This window comes from Drosophila suzukii, chromosome X (assembly GCF_043229965.1).
Source record: "Drosophila suzukii chromosome X, CBGP_Dsuzu_IsoJpt1.0, whole genome shotgun sequence".
Lineage (NCBI taxonomy): Eukaryota > Metazoa > Arthropoda > Insecta > Diptera > Drosophilidae > Drosophila > Drosophila suzukii.
In genome coordinates, this window is record NC_092084.1 from 24,208,700 (window position 1) to 24,214,646 (window position 5,947).

The following is a 5,947-nucleotide window of genomic DNA, read 5'->3' on the forward strand; positions in this document are numbered from 1 at the left end:
GTTTCGTAATGGAAATTGTAAACAAAGTAGGCAAACTACGAAACTTCAAGGCCTTGTTCGTCTAGCCATAGGGTTTTACATTCAGTACAACACCCGAGCTCGTCCAGTGAACAACTCCGTATTTTCGGTAAATTTTTGTTAAATTTCTTTTTACAAATATAAACTATTTCAATAGATTTCTTCATAAGTTTTCGGTTATCTCGCAGAGTTTTTTTTTGTCATGAAATTTCGAGCGTCAGATCAGATATTTACCGTCGTAGGCCAGCAGGTCTTTTCTATCACTGTTAAAAGCTTTGGCTACGTGGCATTTCTTAGAGAGGATCACATCGAAAAACACAATTGCTTTTTAGTGCATTCGAAACTCGACACGTTTTGTTAACTCAAATTTAAGGTTGGCCACATTAAAATTTTGATTCACATTTATAAGGACTATATGCCTAAGTCCAGTCTTGAATCTTTACAATTTTTTCTTATAAGTGTAAGGGAAAATTTGAAACTTTAGATTTGAGTCTAGACTTAGACATGTAGTCTTTATGATTGTGAAACAACATTTAAATGAGGCCATTTTTAGATTTGAGATAACGAAACTTGCCGACATTTCGGTATGGCGACAAACAATTGTATTTTTCAGTGGAAACCTTTCAAGGGAATTCCACGTAGCCAATGCTTATAGCAAGGATAGAGAGGACCTGCTGGCCTATGTCGATAATGATCTGATCGGTCGTTGGAAATTTTGCGATGAGGAGGTCCGAGAGGCGCTTAAAAACTTATCGATAATGAGGACTTCGAAGAGGAAGGGGTTCAAGATGTTGAGCACCAGTTCTGCGGCTTGGCGGGAACCTGTTCACCAGTCTCCAGTTCCATTTCAACTACTAGAAGCTCCTTCAGGACAACAGAGTCTTCGTTCATCTGGCGATTCTTGTGGAGTTAATTTTGCAAAGAAGGTGGAGAGGGCCGTCCTCCCAATGCCAGGGAGGATCTTCGCTATAGTCATACGTCCAACGAATCTTCTCTACAAGTGAATAACGTCCATCAAAGAGAGAGAAGAAACCTTATCGAGCCGGCACTGCAGAAATGGGAGCTTTTTCAGATCAAATCATTCCCAATAAATAACAAATTTTGTTAACAAATTTTTAACACATATTCATGTTCGATTTTTCCGTATTTCCAATGGTTTTCAGAATGGGAACCCAAAACTGCACTTCTAAATTCCATAACTTTCGCAATTGTTACCCCATTTTGACGTGGGATACCTCCATGAATTTGTGTTTTAATTTTCTAATACTCTACATTCAAACATTTCTTTTTTAAGAGGGTCAAAATATTAGCCCATTTCCATGTTCGATTTTTCCGTATTTCCAATGGTTTTTAGAATGGGGACCCAAAATTGCACTTCAAGATTTCATAACTTGAGTTACTGGACTCCGATTTTGATGTGGGATGCCTCTTTGAATTTGTGGTTGAATTCTCTAATATTCTACATTCAAATATTTATTTTTATGGAGGGTCAAAACTTTAGCCCATTATCATGTTCGATTTTTCCGCATTTCCAATGGTTTTCAGAATGGGAACCCAAATCTGCACTTCTAAATTCCATAACTTTCGCAATTGTTACCCGATTTTGTCGTGAGATACCTCTATGAATTTGTGGTTCAATTTTCTAAAATTCTACATTCAAACATTTCCTTTTTAAGAGGGTCCAAATTTTAGCCCTTTTCCTTGTCCGATTTTTCCGTATTTCCAATGGGTTTCAGAAGGGGAACCCAAAACTCCACTTCTTAATTCCATAACTTTCGCTATTGTAACCCGATTTTGACGTGGGATACCTCTATGAATTTGTGGTTCAATTTTCTAATACTCTAAATTCAAACATTTCTTTTTTAAGAGGGTCCAAATTTTAGCCCTTTTCCATGTTCGATTTTTCCAATGGTTTTCAGATGGATACCCCAAAACTGCACTTCTTAATTCCATAACTTTCGCTTATGTAACCCGATTTTAACGTGGGATACCTCTATGAGTTTGTGGTTAAATTCTGTAACATTCTGCATTCAAATATTAATTTCAAATCAAAATCAAAATCCAATTTGGGAACCAAAGCTTATTTTTTAAACAGTCAAGCTAAGGAACCTCTTTAAGAACTAATTTTCCACTTCAATAAATCCCAGTAATATCAATAATAATTATGCACTGGGAGGAACCTGAAATTTCACACATTTTTTATCTCGTTGTGTGACCATCAAGTGGCTTTGTAGCTCGATCGGCTACCGTTTCACCTTTATGCGGACGAAATTCAGCTGCCATCTGGGATTTACATATGAAACAAACTGACGAAACTCCAACAAAATTCCGGGCGGAAAGGAAGGAAGCAGGGATCAATCAATAGGAATTTTGGTTATGTAAATGACGAGGAACATATACATATTTTCACTTCCATCCGAGGACCCAAAGACTGAAATATATCGGCACCGACTCAGAAATGGGCCTGCATTTATAATTATGAGAAAATCGAGCTGGCCAAAGGCATCGATCGGGCAGACATCTGCACCCATTAGAAGGAAAGGAGACTGGCGAAATCCGAAATGAGAAATACCCAAAATAATGGAAATAAATAATATCCGCTGGCATTGATATGCAAATGATCGGCATCACATCGGAAGTGTATTGAAATCGGAATCGTGCAAGGGATCGTCGAGATTCCAGATTTCGAGATTCAGATCAACCCTTAACCTTACCTTAAGACTTGCCTCAAGATTATGATTATGCAAATCGGGCGGAACAACTGCTGCCGCATATTTTTTCGGGGGTTGAAATTCCCCGATAATATATCTCGCATCCTTTGAAGGAGCTTGCGATTTGGCAAATTTGCCAAAATCAAATTGATTGTTCGCTTTGTGCGATTTGCGACAATTTCGAGTGGCATTTTGTGGTAATTGATACGAGTCCGAAAACCATTATCGAACCCAAACCCAAATTCTTTTTGTGCGAAAAATTTGCTCGGCTCGGAGAATGGAAAGTTGGCAAAACAGCGAAAAACATTTGGCGAAAGGGTGAAAGTGCTGAACCCTAACCCTTTTACCCCCCACCAGAAAAAAAGGCAATGTGTCATGTAATGAGATCAACTTGGCATTGTTTGGAAAGTGATATGTGAGATCCCAAGTGCCAAACAATAGATCCCGCTGGGATTGTCTCGTTTTCGGGAGTTAATCTGCGTTTATGTCGGGTGACTTTCGTATGCTAGATTTGATCTATAAGTGCCAAAATTTTGAAGTGATTTGGCCAAATTAACTTTGTAAGGATCTCAGTTGATATAGAAAAAATGGGGCTTAAAAAAAACAAATTTACAATATAATAGAACATCAAAGTTAAGGAATGTTTACACTTAAATAATAAGTATAGATACTTTAACTTAGAAATAGTAAGTAGTAAGTAAGTTGTTAGTAACTACTTAACTTTATATCAAGTTTTTTTAATGATGACATTTATGGTACTTTGGATATTTATATAATCCAAGTTCAAGCAAAAAAAAACCCTAAAGGAACGTTTGAACTTAAATAATATAGACATATATAGTATTTAAGAGATCCCCAAGTTATTTGATGTACTAATTAGCTCGTTGTAATTACTCAACATGATATTAAGGTATTTGTATAATGACATCTGTGGCACTTACTTTGGACATTTATTTATACCATACTCTCTGTATCTCACCCTATTTTCACCCCCTACCCCCCTTTTTAAAGATTATATCTTGGTTATTCCAACTTTATCTGCGCTTTCATCTTTATTTGCCCGATGGGGAATGTCATGCATTTCGAGATCCACCTCCAAAGTTTTTTTATGGCTGCTCTAGATGCATCCATAACCAATCTGCTGTCAAGATCATCTGTCGATGGAGAACTCTTGATGAACAGCGAAAGAAAACGTGTGTGAATTTTTGCAGCAATTCAGTTTTTATTGAGTGGATCAACCAGTACGTGTGTAGGGGGGGTCATAATACCCCCCCCCCCCTTGCCCCTTTTTATAAGCCCAGATGGGGATACTACGTATACCATGGGGTTCACGTAAGCTTCTGTGGTCGCAACTGTTTGTCTATTGTTCTAGACAACTCCGACTGTTGCACGAAAATTAATTTCCAACGGCAAGTGCAATGGTTCTATGTGGGGTTTTCAGGGGGTTAAGGGGGGCTGCCAGTGGGTTAAGGGGGTGGTGTTGTGGGAGGGGGCATTGCAGATTTACCAGGCACTGATAAAAACCAGACACTAAGGCTTGAAAAGGTCGTCGTTTGCGGCTGTTGTTGCTGCTGGGTATGTTGATGTTGCTGCTGTGTGTGTTGCATGTTGCTGTTGGCCATGTTGTTGTTGCTGTTGCTGCTGTTGTTGTTGCAAAGTTTTCGCGGGCCGCATAGCAAAATGCACCGTTATGCGAACGGCAAACGGCGTATTGCGAATTGCGAACCATGTGCCCTGCGTATCTATGAGATACAAATGGGCAAAAAGGCAAGTTTACATATGCCGCATCTCAACTGCCGCTGCCTGCTGCTACCACTGCCACGCCCCCGTCCGCAGCCCATTCCGGCCGCCCCCATTTTGGCCAATGTTATTTAGTAGTTAATAATGAGCATGTTGCCGCTGTCGTTGTTTGTTTTTCGCCCACACTTGCCTGTTTCTGTTTTTTTTAGGATTTTAGCCAGGGTATCTTGGGGTTAGTCGAATTTTCAAAGCAGGGTCTTTAAATTATAGTGGATCAACTATATAAAGAAGGTGTTATGGGGATTCCTTAATAGCTGGATATTGAAATGTTTATTGTAATAGAAATAACTGAAATGGGGCTTATGGGATTTTTAATATGGATATAAAATATAGAAAAAGCTAAATTTGGAAGTAATATTTTGAAATACCTGAGCTGCGGATTTTTTAAGCATAGGCTAGTGGAATAATTTTTTAGATTTAAGTGTCTAAGATCTTTATAAGTAGGCCACGAATTCAGTTTTTAAAATATAAAAAATTCCATACAAAATGTTGTTGGATTTCACAATATTGTATGTGATTTTTTGTTTTCGGAGAAATATTATTAGCTTGAGCAAAGATCCTAAGACTATAACCTTTTATAGTGTAAACTGAAGTTGGGTTAAGACAAATTATAATAAACTACTCCAACTAGTTGAAATTCAATATAAATATTTATATATATTTTTTAAAATATTTTTTTCCTAATAAGGTTATAGGATATTTATCAGATGCAACCCTGCATCGAATATGTACCTTCGGCACGCACTTGTTGCCCTGCTTCGCATATCGATGCGTGCATCTAGTGCACTTTCTCCACCCATTTCCCCTAACCCAATAATCCAGCAGTCCTGCTCTAAATTCGCAGGGAGAATCCTGGCTGCCTGCCCTGGCATAATGTGATATAGGTATAGGTATACGTATAGGTATCTGTTTTTGTGGCAGCGAGGAGGCGAGGAACTCAAGGACATGCCGCTTCTCACGGACTCACAAACCCACCTCCTGAATGGTTATGCAAATTTGGAGCAGTAAATATGTATACCCATAATGCATTGTGCGCTGGAATTCCCACCGTATAAAGATAAAGTTAAGGGGGGCCTTCGAGGTTTAGGCTAAAAAAGGGAGCCCATTGATTGGCTCACGCACTTGTTGTTCGGGGCCATTAATCAATAGGCCAAACGAGATGACGTCGGTTTCTTTATGCTAATGCTTAGCCACGATTCCACTTGGATTCTTGGATTCTTGAATTACCGGAAAATAGGGCAGAGAAAGACTTTTTGCTAAATGCCAGAAAATGCCAGAAAATGCCAATAAATCACATACGAGTGAGGCAGTTGCGGTTTTCTCCTCGCTTCACTTGTCAGCGGCATCATTAATAATCCTTTACTTTACTTGCGCCATAGCCTACTTAACGGCGGAAAAGTTGGGGGAAAACTCGGTGT

General features: G+C 38.8%; 1 long non-coding RNA gene across 3 annotated transcripts; it reads left to right on the forward strand.

Annotated features, from left to right (window-relative positions):
* Positions 1-1,141, forward strand: LOC118878360 (uncharacterized). 3 transcript variants are annotated; one of them, XR_011604716.1, is made up of 2 exons: positions 1-127; positions 176-1,141. It is a non-coding gene; the product is annotated as an uncharacterized lncRNA (long non-coding RNA). The 3 variants fall into 3 exon arrangements; XR_011604717.1 differs by having other exon boundaries at positions 88-127; positions 189-1,141; XR_011604718.1 differs by having other exon boundaries at positions 92-127; positions 207-1,141.
* Positions 1,142-5,947: the final 4,806 nt, after the last annotated feature.